Source organism: Canis lupus, chromosome 8, assembly GCF_003254725.2.
Source record: "Canis lupus dingo isolate Sandy chromosome 8, ASM325472v2, whole genome shotgun sequence".
In the NCBI taxonomy this organism is placed as follows: domain Eukaryota; kingdom Metazoa; phylum Chordata; class Mammalia; order Carnivora; family Canidae; genus Canis; species Canis lupus.
In genome coordinates, this window is record NC_064250.1 from 65595 (window position 1) to 82662 (window position 17068).

Below are 17068 nucleotides of genomic sequence, written 5' to 3' on the forward strand. Positions count from 1 at the left end.
ATGAATACTGTGGTCGGGCATGCTGATGGCGAAGACCAGGCCCTTGTCATTGTGCCCATCCAGTCCATTGAGCCAGGACGCTTCGCCGCCAGGAAGCTCGAGCCTCTCTTTGATTTCCAGTACTCTGGCAGGGGCCAGCGGCCTTGTTCATTTTAGCCATTCTGACAGATGTGAGATGGTATCTCATTGTGGGTTTTGTTTAGTTTTGTATTTTCCTGATAATGAGTGATGTGGAGCATTTTTTATCATGTGTCTGTTCTCCACGTGTAGGATTTTTTGGAGAAATGTCTGTTCATGTCTTCCACCCATTCCTTCGCTGGATACTTGTTTTGAGTGTAGACTTCCATAGTTCTTTATAGATCTTAGATACTAGCCTTTTGTCTCATATGTCATTTGCAAATGCCTTCTCCCATTTTGTAGGTTGCTTCTTAGTTTTATGGACTTTTTCCTTTGCTTTTGAACTTGATGAAGTCCCAGTAGTTCAGTTTTTCTCTTGTTTCCCTTGCTTTTATAGACATGTCTTGCATAAGTCGCTATGGCCAAGATCAAAGAAGTTGTTGCCTGTGTTTTTCTCTAGGATTGTGATGGATTGCTATTTAACCTTTAGGTCTTTCATCCATTTTGAGTTTATCTTTGTGTGTGGTGTAAGAGAATGGTTCAGTTGAGTTCTTCTGCATGTGGCTGTCCAATTTGTTGAAGAGACTGTACTTTTTCCAGCGGATATTCTTTTCTGCTTTGTCGAAGATTAGTTGACCATAGAGTTGAGGGTCCATTTCTGAGTTCTCTAGTCCATTCCTTGATCAATGTGTCTGTTTTTGTGCCAGTATGATAACATTTTGATGATGACAGCTTTGTCTATGACATACAGAAAAAACCTTAGACAAAATACAGCCTGAAATCCAGACATTGTGATATAACCTGCTTTTGATTTCTTTTTCAACATTCCTATGGCTAATTGGGGTCTTTTCCAGTTCCATGCAAATCCTAGAGTTATTTATTTATGTTCTGTGAAAAATGTCAAGGGTATTTTGATAGGGACTACTTTGAAAGGGTACATTGCTTGGGTATCATGGACATTTTCACAATATTGATTCTTCAAATCTTTGAACATGCAGTGTTAATATATGTCTTTGCTCTTCCACAATTTCTTTCATAGGTATTCTGTAGTTTTTAGTTACAGATCCTTTACCTCTTTCATTATGTTTATTCCTAGGTATTTTATGTTTTATGGTGCAATTTTAAGTAGGATCAACCCTAAATTTCCCTTTTTTCAGTATTTGTAGACAATCAGTTATAACTGATTTCTCTGCATTGATTTTTCATCCTGCCACATTGCTGAATTACAGTATGAGTCCTAGCAAAGTTGCAAACTCTTGGGATTTCCACATAAAGTATCATGTCATCTGAGAAAAGTGCGATTGTGACTTCACTCAGGCTCACATTGTGGCCTGGTTCAGGTGGCCAATCACCATGCAGTTCAGGTGGCCAATGTCAGACGGCTTTCTTAGTGACCCTCTTGATATCGTTGCCTGGAATCCATGCTTAAACGGAAAACAGAGGAGGTGGAGGCAAGATGGTGGAAGAGTAGGGTCCCCAAATTACCTGTCCATTCCCAATTACCCAATAAATTTCAAATCATCCTGAATACCTAGGAATTCAGCCTGAGATTTAAGGAGAGAGCAGCTGGAATGCTACAGTGAGAGAAGAGTTCACGCTTCTATCAAGTATAACATTTTTGGCCACTCTGCACTGAGCAAAATGACTAGAAGAAAAACCTTACATCAAAGGAAAGAATCAGAAACAGTCCCTCTCCCACAGAGTTACAAAATTTGGGTTACAATTCAATGTCAGAAAGCCAATTCAGAAGCACAAGTATAAAGCTACTGGTGGCTCTAGAAAAAAGCAAAAAGGATTCAAGAGACTTCGTGACTGCAGAATTTAGATCTAATCAGGCCGAAATTAAAAATCACTTAAATGAGTTGCAATCCATACTAGAGGTCCTAACGATGAGGGTTAATGAGGTAAAAGAACGAGTGAGTAACATAGAAGACAAGGCAAGGAGGGAAACTGAGGAAAAAAGACACAAACGACTAAAAGATCATGAGGATATCTTAAGGGAAATAAATGACAGCCTCAGAAGGAAAAAAATCTATGTTTACCTGGGGTTCCCGAGGGTGCCAAAAGGGACAGAGGTCCAGAATACGTATTTCAACAAATCAGAGCTGAAAGCATCCCTAATTTGGGGAGGGAAACAGGCATTCAGATCCAGAAATAGAGAAACCCCCCTTAAAATCAATAAAAACGACTCAACACCTCGACGTTTAATAGTGAAACTTGCAAATTCCAAAGATAAAGAGAAGATCTTTAAAGCAGCAAGAGACAAGAAACTTGTAACTTTTATGGGGAGAAGTATTAGCACAACAGCAGACCTCTCCACAGAGACCTGGCAGGCTACGAACGGCTGGCAGGATATATTCAGGGTACTAAATGAGAAGAACATGCAGCCAAGAATACTGTATCCAGCAAGGCTCTCATTCAGAACAGAAGGAGAGATAAAGAGCTTCCAAGATAGGCAGAAACCGAAAGAATATGTGATCATGAAGCCAGCTCTGCAAGAAACACTAAGGAGGAGTATGTAATAGAGGAAGTCCAGGGGAACAATCCACAACAGGGACTGAACAGGTATCATTGATGACACTAAATACATATCTTTAAGTTGTAGCTCTGCACGTGAATGGGCCTAACGACCTCAGCAAAAGGTGCAGCTGCAGTTACAGACTGGATAAAAGAGGAAAACCCACCTATGTGCTGTATACAAGAGACTCATTTTACACATAAGGACACCTACAGCCTGAAAATAAAAGGTTGGAGAACTGCGTACCATTCCAATGGTCCTCAAAAGAAACAGGCGTAGCCATTCTTAGATCAGATAAACTAAAGTTTATCCCAAACCCTGTAATAAGAGATGAAGAGAGACACTATATCATACTTAAAGGATCTATCCAACAAGATGACCTAACAATCATCAATATGCATGCCCCGAATGCGGGAGCTGCCAAGTATAGCAATTAATAACCAAAGTTAAGACATGCTTAGATAATAATACACATATACGTGGTGACTTGAAAGTAGCACTTTCTACAATCGACAGGATTTCTAAGCACAACATCTCCAAAGAAACAAGAGCTTTAAATGATACACTGGACCAGATGGATTTCGCAGATATTGACAGAACTTTCTATGCAAACACAATTGTATACACATTCTTCTCAAGTGCACATGGAACTTTCTCCAGATTAGACAACATACTGGGACACTAATCAGGTCTTAACCGACACCCAAAGTTGGGATCGTCCCCTGCATATTTTCAGACCATAATGCTTTGAAATTAGAACTAAATCACAAGAAGTAGTTTAGAAGGATTTTAATCACATGAAGGTTAAGAAACATCCTGCTAAAAGATGAAAAGGTCAAGCAAGAAATTAGAGAGGAATTATAAAGTTTCATGGAAAATAATGAGAATGAATATACAACCGTTCAAAATCTTTGGGATACACAACAAGCAGTCCTGAGGGAGAAATACATCACAATACAAGTATCCATCCAAAAACTGGAAAGAACTGAAATACAAAAGCGAACCTTGCACCTAAAGGAGCTGGAGAAAAAACAGCAAATAGATCCTATACCCAGCAGAAGAAGAGTATAATATAGATTCGAGCAGAACTCAATAAAGTAGAGTCCAGAATAACTGTGGAATGGATCAACAAAGTCAGGAGTTGGTTCTTTGAAAGAATTAATGATATAGATAAACCATTAGCTAACCTTATTAAAAAGAAGAGAGAGAGGACTCACTAAAATCATGAATGAGAAAGGAGAGATCATCACCAACACCACAAATGATGTTAAAAACTTATGAGCAAAAAAAAAAAAAAAAAAAAGTCTGGAAAACCACACACTACCAAAACTGCAACAGGAAGATGTGGTTTATGTATGCAATGGATAGTACTCAGCCATTAGAAACAACAAATACCCACCATGTGCTTCAATGTGGATGGAACCAGAGGGTATTTTGCTGAGTGAAATAAGTCAATCAGAGAAGGACAAACATTATATGGTCTCATTCATTTGGGGAATATAAAAAATAGTGGAAGGGAATAAAGGGGAAATGAGAAAAAATAAGTGGGAAATATCAGAAAGGGAGAATAAGAAAGACTCCTAACTCCAGGAAACGAACTAGGGGTGGTGGAAGGGGACATGTGCAGGGGGTGGGGGTGACTGGGTGACGGGCACTGAGGTGGGCACTGATGGAATAGGCACTGGGTGCTATTCTATATGTTGGCAAATTGAAATAATGAATGAGAAAGGGGAGATCACTATCAACATCAAGGAAATACAAACAATTTAAAAACATATTATGAACAATTATACACCAATAAATTAGACAATCTATTAGAAATGGACACATTTCTGGAAAGCCACAAACTATCAAAACTGGAACAGGAAGAAATAAAAAACCTGAAGAGGCCAATAACCAGAAAAGAAATTGAAGGAGTCATAAAAAAAACCCCAAGACACAAAAGTCCAGGGCCAGATGGCTTCCCAGGGGAATTCTATCAAACGTTTAAAGAAGAAAACATACCTATTCTACTAAAGCTGTTTGGAAAGATAGAAAGAGATGGAGTACTTCCAACTTCGTTCTATGAGTCCAGCATCACCTTAATTCCAAAACCAGACAAAGACCCCACCAAAAAGAATGACAGACCAATATCCCTAATGAACGAGGATGCAAAAATTCTCCACAAGATATTAGCCAATAGGATACTAAAATACATTAAGAAGACTATTCACCATGACGAAGTAGGATTTTTCCCCGGGACACAAGGCTGGTTCAACACTCGTAAAACAATCAATGTGATTCATCATATCAGCAAGGGAAAAACCAAGAACCATATGATCCTCTCATAAGATGCAGAGAGAGCATTTGACAAAATACAGCATCCATTCCTGATCAAAACTCTTCAGAGTGTAGGGATAGAGGGAACATTCCTCAACATCTTAAAAGTCATCTTTGAAAAGCCCACAGCAAATATCATTCTCAATGGGGAAGCACTGGGAGCCTTTCCCCTAAGATCAGGAACAAGACAGGGATGTCCACTCTCACCACAGCTATTCAACAGAGTACTAGAAGTCCTAGCCTCAGCAATCAGACAACAAAAAGAAATAAAAGGCATTCAGATTGGCAAAGAAGAAGTCACACTCTCCCTCTTCACCAATGACATGATACTCTAGATGGAAAACCCAAAAGACTCCACCCCAAGATTGGTAGAACTCATACAGCAGTGTGGCAGGATACAAAATCAATGCCCAGAATTTGGTGGGGACAGGTAATTTTGGGATTCTACTCTTCTGCCATCTTGCAGACAGCCTTGTCTCTCAGTCTTTTGATTACCTTATTCCCTTTCTATTTACGCAAATATTTTATTTTATATTATTTTTGTTTTACTTTTTAAAAATTTGAATTCAATCTGCCAGCATATCATACACCAATAGTTTCAGATGTAGGATCATTTTGTCCCTACTGAGCTGGGCAGGCAGCTCCTGGTCTGAGGGCCCGTGTTCCAATGCCCCCACCATGTCCAGTGATGTGGTGGCTCCTTCTCCCAGGACTTACTTGTTTCATGAAATCCCCTCTCTGCCGGGTGCCTGGAGGCACTGCAGACATTGTACACATGGGGGTGGACTGGAGGAAGACACTGCAGTCATTGTACACATGGGGGTGGACCAGAGGTGTAGGGCACTCATGTCTCCTGTGCTGAGCTGCGTTGGAGAACTCCAGAGAAGCAGGGAGTGCCCTGGGCTCCCGCAGGACATGGACTCGCAGCTTTCCTGTGTTGAGCCCTGGGTTGACCCCAGAGGTGTCGGAGAGATTTTTCCCCTCTGTCTGAGTATCCAGGGTACCGATTCACAGTGTCCCGCTCCCAGAGGCTACATGGGAATATGTCCGTGAGCAGCCAGGCCAACCTCACAGTGGGATATGGGACCAGGAGTCGCCTGCTGTGGGTTCGTGGACTCTCTGGACCGCAGAGGGGCATGAAGGGAGGTGCAAACATCCAGGTGGAGCCCAAAGAGTTGGAGAGAGGCCTGGGGCATGAGGGGTAAACAGGGGGCTTGCCATGGGCAGGGGCAGAAAACAGGGCAGAGAACCTTAGGGAGAGTAGCGAGATCTGTGCCTGAAGTGCCATCTCTGTTGTCATAGGGGAGTGCGTGGTTGCCATGCTTTTATAACAGCCAAGGTGCATCAGAGTGCCCTTCTGTGATGTCACCAACATGCCCGTCCAATCAGGCAGGCTCCTTGGGTGGCCTGGTTCAGGTGGCCAATCACCATGCAGCTCAGGTGGCCGATGTCAGATAGCTTTCTCAGTGACCCAGCTGATATCACTGCCTAGAAACCATGTTTAAATGGAAAACAGAGAAGGAGGGGACAAGATGGCCAAAGAGTAGTGTCCCCAGTCACCTGTCCACACCAAATTACCTAGATAACTTTCTTTTTTTATATAATTATTTTATATTGGTGTTCAATTTGCCAACATATAGAATAACCTCCAGTGCTCATCCCATCCAGTGCTCCCCTCAGTGCCTGCCACCCAGTCACCCCCACACCCACCCACCTCCCCTTCAACCACCCCTAGTTCGTTTCCCAATTAGGAAATCTCATGTTATGTCTCCCTTTCTGATAATTCCCACTCATTTTTCTCTATTCCCCTTTATTCCCTTTCACTACTTTCACTATTTTTTATATTCCCCAAATGAATGAGCCCATATAATGTTTGTCCTTCTCCAATTGTCTTATTTCATGCAGCATAATACCCTCCAGTTCCATCCAAGTTGAAGGAAATGGTGGGTATTTTTTATTTCATATGGCTAAGTAATATTCCATTGTATACATAAACCACATCTTCTTTATCCATTCATCTTTCATTGGATCAAGGCTCCTTCCACAGTTTGGCTATTGTGGACACTGCTGCTATAAACATCGGGTGCAGGTGTCCCGGCGTTTCACTGCATCTGTATCTTTGGGGTAAATACTCAGCAGTGCAATTGCTGGGTCGTAGGGCATGTCTATTTTTTACTCTTTGGGAACCTCCACACAGTTTTCCAGAGTGGCTGCACCAGTTCACATTTCCACCAACAGTGCATGAGGGTTCCCCTTTCTCCACATCCTCTCCAACATTTGTTGTTTCCTACTGTGTTAATTTTCCCCATTCTCACTGGTGTGAGGTGGTATCTCAATGTCAACTTGATTTGGATTTCCCTGACCCCAAGTGATGCAGAGCATTTTCTCATGCTTCTTGGCATGTCTATGTCTTCCTCTGTGAGATTTCTGTTCATGTCTTTTGCCCATTTAACGTTTAGATTGTTTGTTTCCTTGCTGTTGATTATGATAAGTTCCTTATAGATCTTGGAAACTAACCCTTTATCTGATATGTCATTTGCAAATATCTTCTCCCATTCTGAAGGTTGTCTTTTAGCTGTGTTGACTGTATCTTATGCTGTGCAAAAGCCTTTATTTTGAGGCAGTCCCAATAGTTCATTTTTGCTTTTGTTTCTCTTGCCTTTGTGGATGTATCTTGCAAGAAGTTACTGTGGCTACAAAAAGGGTGTTGCCTGTGTTCTCCTCTAGGATTTGGATGGATTCTTGTCTCACATTTAGATCTTTCATCCATTTTGAGTTTCTCTTTGTGTATGGTGCAAGAGAGTGCTCTAGTTTCATTCTTCTGCATGTGGATGTCCAATTTTCTCAGCATCATTCATTGAAGGAACTGTCTTTTCCAGGGGACAGTCTTTCCTCCTTTGTCAAATATTAGTTGAACATAAAGTTGAGGGTCCAATTCTGGATTCTCTATTCTGTTCCGTTGATCTATGTGTCTGTATTTGCCAGTACCACATGGTCTTGATGACCACAACTTGGGAGTACAACCTGAAATCTGGCATTGTGATGCCCCCAGATATGGTTTTCTTTTTTAAAATTCCCCTGGCTATTCGGGGTCTTTTCTGATTCCACACAAATCTTAAAATAATTTGTTATAACTCTCTGAAGAAAGTCCATGGTATTTTGATAGAGATTGCATTAAACGTGTAAATTGCCCTGGGTAACATTGGCATTTTCACAATATTAATTCTGCCAATCCATGAGCATGGAATATTTTTCCATCTCTTTGTGTCTTCCTCAATTTCTTTCAGAAGTGTTCTATAGTTTTTAGGGTATAGATCCTTTACCTCTTTGGTTAGGTTTATTCCTAGGTATCTTATGCTTTTGGGTGCAATTGTAAATGGGATTGAATCCTTAATTTCTCTTTCTTCAGTCTCATTGTTAGTGTAGAGAAATGCCACTGATTTCTGGGCATTGATTTTGTATCCTGCCACGCTACCAAATTGTTGTATGACTTCTAGCAATCTTGGGGTGGAGGTTTTTGGGTTTTCTATGTAGAGTATCATGTCATCGGCGAAGAGGGAGAGTTTGACTTCTTCTTTGCCAATTTGAATGCCTTTAATGTCTTTTTGTTGTCTTATTGCTGAGGCTAGGACTTCCAGTACTATGTTGAATAGCAGTGGTGAGAGTGGACATCCCTGTCTTGTTCCTGATCTTAGGGGAAAGGCTCCCAGTGCTTCCCCATTGAGAATGATATTTGCTGTGGGCTTTTCAAAGATGACTTTTAAGATGTTGAGGAATGTTCCCTCTATCCCTATGCTCTGAAGAGTTTTGATAAGGAATGGATGCTGTATTTTGTCAAATGCTCTCTCTGCATCTAATGAGAGGATCATATGGTTCTTGGTTTTTCTCTTGCTGATATGATGAATCACATTGATTGTTTTACGAGTGTTGAACCAGTCTTGCATCCCGGGGATAAATCCTACTTGGTCATGGTGAATAGTTTTCTTAATGCATTGTTGGATCCTATTGGCTAGTATCTTCTTGAGAATTTTTGCATCCATGTTCATCAGAGATATTGGTCTATAATTCTCCTTTTTGGTGGGGTCTTTCTCTGGTTTTGGAATTAAGGTGATGCTGGCCTCATAGAACGAAGTTGGAAGTACTCCATCTCTTTATATCTTTCCAAACAGCTGTAGTAGAATAGGTATGAGTTCTTCTTGAAATGTTTGATTGAATTCCCTTGGGAAGCCATCTGGCCCTGGACTTTTGTGTCTTGGGAGGTTTTTGATGACTGCTTCAATTTCCTCCTTTGTTATTGGCCTGTTCAGGTTTTCTATTTCTTCCTGTTCCAGTTTTGGTAGTTTGTGGCTCTCCAGAAATGCTTCCATTTCTTCTAGATTGCCAAATTTATTGGTGTATAGCTGTTCATAATATGTTTTTAAATTCGTTTGTATTTCCTTGGTGTTGGTAGTGATCTCTCCTTTCTCATTCATGATTTTATTAATTTGAATATCCTCTCTCTTCTTTTTAATAAGGCTGGCTAATGGTTTATCTATCTTATTAATTCTTTCAAAGAACCAACTTCTGATTTGTTGATCTGTTCCACAGTTCTTCTGGTCTCGATTTCATTGAGTTCTGCTCGAATCTTTATTAACTCCCTTCTTCTCTTGGGTGTAGGATCTATTTGCTGTTTTTTCTCTAGCTCCTTTAGGTGTAAGGTTAGCTTTTGTATTTGAGTTCTTTCCAGTTTTTGAATGGATGCTTCTTTTGCGATATATTTCTCCCTAAGGAAGTCTTTTGCTGTATCCCAAAGATTTTGAATGGTTGTATCTTCATTCTCATTAGTTTCCATGAATTTTTTTTAATTCTTCCATAATTTCCTGGTTGACCTTTTCATCTTTTAGCAGGATGGTCCTTAACCCCCACGTGTTTGAAGTCCTTCCAAACTTCTTGTTGTGATTTCATTCTAATTTCAAGGCATTATGGTCTGAGAATATGCAGGGGACGATCCCAATCTTTTGCTATAGGTTCAAACCTGATTTGTGACCCAGTATGCAGTCTATTCAGGAGAAAGTTCCATGTGCACTTGAGAAGAATGTGTATTCAGTTGAGTTTGGATGTAAAGTTCTGTAGATATCTGTGAAATCCATCTGGTCCAGTGTATCATTTAAAGCTCTCGTTTCTTTGGAGACGTTGTGTTTAGAAGACCTATCGAGTGTAGAAAGCACTAGATTGAAGTCACCAAGTATAAGTGTATTATTATCTAAGTATGTCTTAACTTGGTTATTAATTGATTGATATATTTTACAGCTCCCATATTCAGAGCACATATATTGATGACTATTAAGTCCTCTTGTTGGATAGATCCTTTAAGTATAATATAGTGTCCCTCTTCATCTCTCACTACAGTCTTCGGGATAAATTTTATTTATCTGATATAAGCATGGCTGCACCTGGTTTCTTTTGAGGACCATTTGAATGGTAAATGGTTCTCCAACCTTTTATTTTCAGGCTCTAGGTGTCCTTCTGTCTAAAATGAGTCTCTTGTAGACAGCAAATAGATGGGTCCTGCTTTTTTATCCAGTCTGACACCCTGCTCCTTTTGAGGGGGTCATTAAGCCCATTCACTTTCAGAGTTACTATTGAAAGACATGAGTTTAGTGTCATCATGATATCTATTCAGTCCTTGTTTTTGTGGATTGTTCCACTGAACTTCTTCTTAAAGGGGAATTTTAAGAGTCCCCCTTAAAATTTCTTGCAGAGCTGGTTTGGAGGTCACATATTCTTTCAGTTGCTGCCTGTCTTGGAAGCTCTTTATCTCTCCTTCCATTTTGAATGAGAGCCTTGGTGGATAAAGTATTCTTGGTTGCATGTTCTCTCATTTAGGACCCTGAATATATTCTGCCAGCTCCTTCTGGTCTTCCAGGTCTCTGTGCAGAAGTCTGCTGTTACCATAATTCTCCTCCCCATAAAAGTCAGGGATTTCTTGTCTCTTGCTGCTTTAAGGATCTTCTCTTTATCTTTGGAATATGCAAGCTTAACTGTTAAATGTAGATATGTTGAACGGTTTTATTGATATTGGGGGGGGGGATCTCTCTATTTCCTGGATCTGAATGCCTGTGTCCCTTCCCAAATTAGGAAAGTTTTCACCTATGATTTGTTCAAATATATATTCTTGACCTCTGTCCCTTTTGGCGTCCTAGGGAATCCCAATTAAACATATGTTTTTCTTCCTCAGGCTGTCTTTTATTTTACTTAATCTATCCTCATGGTCTTTTAATTGTTTGTCTCTTTTTTCCTCAGTTTCCCTCTTTGCCATCAACTTGTCTTCTATGTCAATCACTTGTTCTTCCACCTCGTTAACCCTCATCTTTAGGACTTGTAGTTTGGATTACATCTCATTCAATTGATTTTTTATTTCTGCCTGATTAGACCTAAATTCTAGATCAGTCATGATGTCTCCTGAGTCCTTTATGTTTTTTTCTAGAGCAACCAGTAGCTTTATAAGAGTTCTTCTGAATTGGCTTTCTGACATTGAATTGTAATCCAAATTTTGTAACTGTATGGGAGAGAGGACTGTTTCTGGTTCTTTCTTTCTTTCTTTTTTTTTATAAAGATTTTATTTATTTATTTATTCATAGAGACACAGAGAGAGAATGAGAGGCAGAGACACAGGCAGAGGTAGAAGCAGGCTCCATGCAGAGAGCCCGACATGGGACTCGATCCAGGGGCCTGATGTGGGACTCTATCCAGGGTCTCCAGGATCATGCCCTGGGCTGCAGGCGGCACTAAACCACTGCACCACCGGGGCTGCCCCTGGTACTTTCTTATGGTGAGTTTTTCCTTCTAGTCATTTTTCTTAGTGCAGAGTGGCTAAAAACAAGTTGTATTGTGAAAAGGAGAAAAAGGAAGAAGAGAAAGAAGGAAAGAAAAGGAGAAAAAGAAAAATGAAAAAAAGAAGAAAAGAAAAAAACAGGGGGGTGAGCAAACAGAAATAAAAAAAAACAAAAACAAAAAAAAGGGGAGGGAGTATCCTCTTATTCTGTATACTGTAATTCCTTCGACTTTCCCCTGGAACTTGCCGGTGCTGCTTGGTCAATAATTTGTTTTTCTCCTCTCCGTCTAGCTGGTCTTCTGGGGGAGGGGCCTGCTGTGCTGATTTTAAGGTGTTAGCACTTGGGGGAGCTGCTCAGCCCCCTGCCTGGTGCAGGGCTTAGTGAAAGATGTTTAAGCTGTTTATCCAGTGAGGCCACTGTGAGGCTCAGTGGGGTTGTTTATCCTGTGGGGACCCAGGAGGAACAACAGTGGCAGCAGCCAGCTCTGGAGCCCTGCATTCAGCTCCTGCAATAACTATGGAGCTCTCAGTCTACAGGGACCTGGATGCTCTGGGGATGGGGCCACTGATCTGCTCAGCTTGGGGCAGGAGTGTCCCTGCTGTTCTGTGCCCTCCTTGCTTCTGCCTGTCCCAAAGGGAGCGCCAGATCCTGGGCTGTGCCTTACTGTAGTCTTCCAGCTGTTCTCTCTTTAAATCTCAGGCCAAATTCGTAGGTTTTCAGGATGGTTTGAAAGTTATCTAGGTAGATTGGTAGGGACTGGAGATTTTGTGTTCCTATTCTTCTGGCATCTTGCTGACAGCCTTGTCTCTCATTATTTTGGTTTCCTATTTTCCCATTCTATTTACACAAATATGTTATTTTATCATATTTTTATTTTACTTTTTAAAAATTTGAATTCATTTTGCCAGCATATAATAAACCATTAGTTTCAAATGTAGTGATCAATAATTTACCATTTGTGGGTAAATCCCAGTGCTCATCACAAAACGTGCCCTTCTTAATGCCCCCCTCTCACCTCCCCTCTAGCGACCCTCAGTTTATTTCGCAGAGTTAAGTGTCTCTCATGGGTTTTCTGTCTCTCTCTCATAACTTCCCATTCAATTTTCCCTCCTTTCCCCTGTAATTGTGTGCAATGTTTCTTATATTTCACATATGAATCAAACCATAGGATAATTGTCTTTCACTGACTGAGTTATTTCACTCACGGACTAATAGCCTCTAGTTCCATCCGTGTCGATAGAAGTGATAAAAATTCATCCTTTCTAAAGGCCTGAGTAATATCCCATTGGATCTATAGACCATATCTTCTTTATCCATTCATCTGGCGATGGATATCTGAGCTCCTTCCACATTTTGACCATTGTGGGCATTGCTGCTGTGAACACTGGTGTTTGGGTGCCCCTTCTTTTCACTACCTCTGTATCTTGGTGGTAAATACCCAGTAGTGCAACTGCTGGGTCATAGGGTATCTCTGCTTTTAAGTTCTTGAGGAACCTGCACACTTTTCAAGAGTGCCTGCATGACTTTGCATTCCCACCAACAGTGCAAGAGGGTTCCCCTTTCTCCAAATCCTGGTCAACGTTTGTTGTTTCCTGTCTTGTTCATTTTAGCCACTCTGACACATGTGAGGTGGTATCTCATTGTGGGTTTGTTTTGATTTGTATTTTCCTGATAATGAATGATTTGGAGCATTATTTCTTTTGTTTGTTGGCCACGTGTAGGTCTTCTTTGGAGAAATGTCTGGTCATGTCTCTGCCCATTTCTTCACTTGATTACTTGTTTTCGGTGTTGAGTTCTTGATATAGATCTTTGATACTAACCTTTTATCTATTCTGTCATTTTCAAATGCCTTCTCCCATTTTGTAGGTTGTTTCTTAGTTTTATGGACTGCTACCTTTGCTTTTTATCTTAATGATGTCCCAATACTTCAGTTTTGCTTTTGTTTCCCTTGCTTTTACAGACATGTCTTGCATAAGTTGCTATGGCCAAGGTCAAAGAGGTTGTTGCCTGTGGTTTCCTGTAGGATTGTGATGGATTGCTATTTCACCTTTAGGTCTTTCATCCATTTTGAGTTTATCTTTGTGTGTGGTGTAAGAGAATGGTCCAGGTGCGTTCTTCTGCATGTGGCTCTCCAATTTGTTGAAGAGACTGTCGTTTTTCCAGCGGATATTCTTTTCTGCTTTGTCAAAGATTACTTGACCATAGAGTTGAGGGTCCATTTCTGGGTTCTCTATTCTGTTCCTTGAACAACGTGTCTGTTTCAGTACCAGTACGATAACATTTTGATGATGACAGCTTTGTCTATAACATGCAGAAAAAGCCTTAGACAAAATACAGCCTGAAGTCCAGAGATTGTGATATAACCAACTTTTGATTTCTTTTTCAACATTCCATGGCTAATTGGGGTCTTTTCCCGTTCCATCCAAATCTTAGAAATATTCGTTTCTGCTCTGTGGAAAAAGTCTATGGTATTTTGATAGGAACTACTTCAAAAGTGAACATGGCCCTGGGTAGCATGGACATTTTCACAATATTGATTGTTCAAATACATGAACATGGAATGTTAATGCATCTGTTTGCTCTTCCACAATTTCTTTCATAGGTGTTTTGTAGTTTTTAGTTACAGATCCTTTACTTCTTTCATTATGTTTATTCCTAGGTATTTTATGATTTCTGGTGCAATTTTAAGTAGGATCAACCCTTAAATTCTCTTTCTTCTCTATCATATTTAGTGTCTATAAATACAACTGATTTCTGTTCATTGATTTTTTTATCCTGCCACATTGCTGATTTACTGTACATGTCCTAGCAAATTTGGAAACTCTTGTGTTTTCCACATAATATGTCATGTCATCTGAGACAAGTGGGATTTTGACTTCTTCTTTGCCAGTTTGAATGGCTTTTATTTCTTTTTATTTTCTGATTGATGAGGCTAGTGATTCTATTACTCTGTTGAAGAATGGTGGTGAGAGTGGGCATTCTTGTTGTGTTCCTCACCTTAGCGGAAAGGCTGTCAGTTTTTCCCATTGTGAATGATATTACCATGGGTTTCGTAGATGGCTTTTATGCTGTTAGGTCTATTCCCCCAATCACTACCCTGTGGAGACTTTTAATCAAGAAAAGGATGCTGCATTTTGTCTAAGGTTTTTTTCTCCATCAATTGAGAAGATCATAAGAGTCAGGCCTTTTCCTTTATTAATGTGATCTATCACCCTGATTGACTTACAAATGTAGAACCACCCTTGCAGTCCAGGGTTCAATCCCACATGGTCATGGTGAATAATCCTTTTGATGTACTGTTGGATTCCCTTAGTTAGTATATTGGTGATAATTTTGGCATCCATGTTCATCAGGTATATTGGTCTGTAGTTCTCCTGTTTGGTGGGATCTTTGTCTTTGGGATCAAGGTAATGCTGACTTCATAGAATGAGTTTGGAAGTTTTCCTTGCATTTCCTTGCTCTATTTGAAAGAGCTTCAATAGCTTAAGTATTATTTCTTATTCAAACGTTTGGTTGAATTCTCTGGGAGGCATTCAGCCCTGGACTATTGGTTTCTGGGAAGATATTGATGACTGCTTCAATTACTTTACTAGTTATGGATCTGTTCAGGTTTTCAATTTCTTCCTGTATCCATTCTCATAGTTTATAAACTTCCAGAAAAGCATCCATTTTTTTCCAGATTGCCTAATTTGGGGGCAATTAATTGCTCACAAGATTCTTTATAATTGTTTGCATTTATTTGGAGTTGGTTGTGATCCACCTCTTTCATTTATAATTTTATTTGTTTGGATTCTTTATCTTTTCCTTGATAAGTCCTACAAGAGTTTTCTCAATCTCATGAATTATTCCTATGCAGAGGCCAGCTTGCCCTAGTGCTGAGATATGCTGTTAGTCCAGGGGTCCAATGGCACATAGTGATCCAGGGGCCTGATTCACCTAGCCATTTCTGGGATGTGTAAACCCAAGTCCAAATCACAAGGGGAGCCCACTTACCAGGGACCTAAGTGAGTACAGCTGAGCTGTGATGTTGGTCTCCAGGTCCAAGGCATATGCTGATCCCACTGTGCAGGTGCCTCCTTTCCCAGTGATGATCTGGGATGCAGGGATCATGATTTGGAGACACTCAGCAAACCCAGTGTTCCCATGGCCCCCTTGCCTTATACTTCACTCAGCTAGAGAGCTGGTGCTATGAGATTTTGTTGTCCATCCGTGTCTGGGTGACTCAGATATCCGGGAGCTTGTGGGTTCAGAGGGTTCCCAGTCTGAGTGCTCCTGGTAGGTGCCCTGTTCTGTGGACTGAATTTCTCAGTGTCCTGCTGTGTTCGTGGGTTTGTGGTCTGTGGCTCCTGGTCAGCCAGGGATCTGGAGGATCCATTTGACCACTACTGAGCTGGGGCATGGAGCTCGTGGTCTGAGGGCCTGTGTTCCAATGTCCCCCACCATTTCCAGTGATGTGGTGACACCTTCTCCCAGGACTTACTTGTTTCTTAAAATCCCCTCTCTGCCAGGTGCTTGAGGCACTACAGACATTGTACACATGGGGGTGGAGTGGAGGTTTAGGGCATTAATGTGCCCTGTGCTGAGCTGGGTTGGAGAGATCCAGAGAAGCAGTGAGTGCCATGGGTTCCCTCAGGATGGGGGCTCACAGATTTCCTCTGTTGAGCCCAGTGTTGACCCCAGAGGTGTGGGAGAGGCTTGTCCCCTCTGCCTGAGTATTGATTCCCAGTGTCCCACTCCCACAGGCCACATGGGAATATGTCCATGAACAGCCAAGCCAACCTCACAGTTGCACATGGAACCAGGAGTCGCCTGCTGTGGGTTTGTGGACTCTCAAGAACACAGAGGGGGATGAAGAGATATTCAGGGGGAGCCCAAAGAGTTGACGAGAGGCCTGGGTCAGAAGGGGTGCAAAAAGGGCTTGCCATGAGCAGGAGCAGAAAACAGGGCAGAGAACCTGAGGGAGAGAAGGGAGATCTGTGGCTGAAGTGCCTTCTCTGTCATCACAGGGGCCTGTGGGGTTGCCATGCTTTTATCAACCCAGGTGCATCAGAATGCCTTTCTGTGATGTCACCGCCATGCTGTGACCCATCATGCAGGCTCTCGGGTTGGCCTGTTTCAAGTGGCCAATCACCATGCAGCTCAGGTGGCCAATGTCAGATGACTTTCTCATTGACCCTCCTGATATCGTTGCCTAGAAACCATGCTTAAACAGAAAAGAGAGTAGGAGGGGGCAAGATGATGGAAGACCAGGGTACCCAAGTCAAATGTCCCCACCCAATTACCTGGATAACTTTCAAAT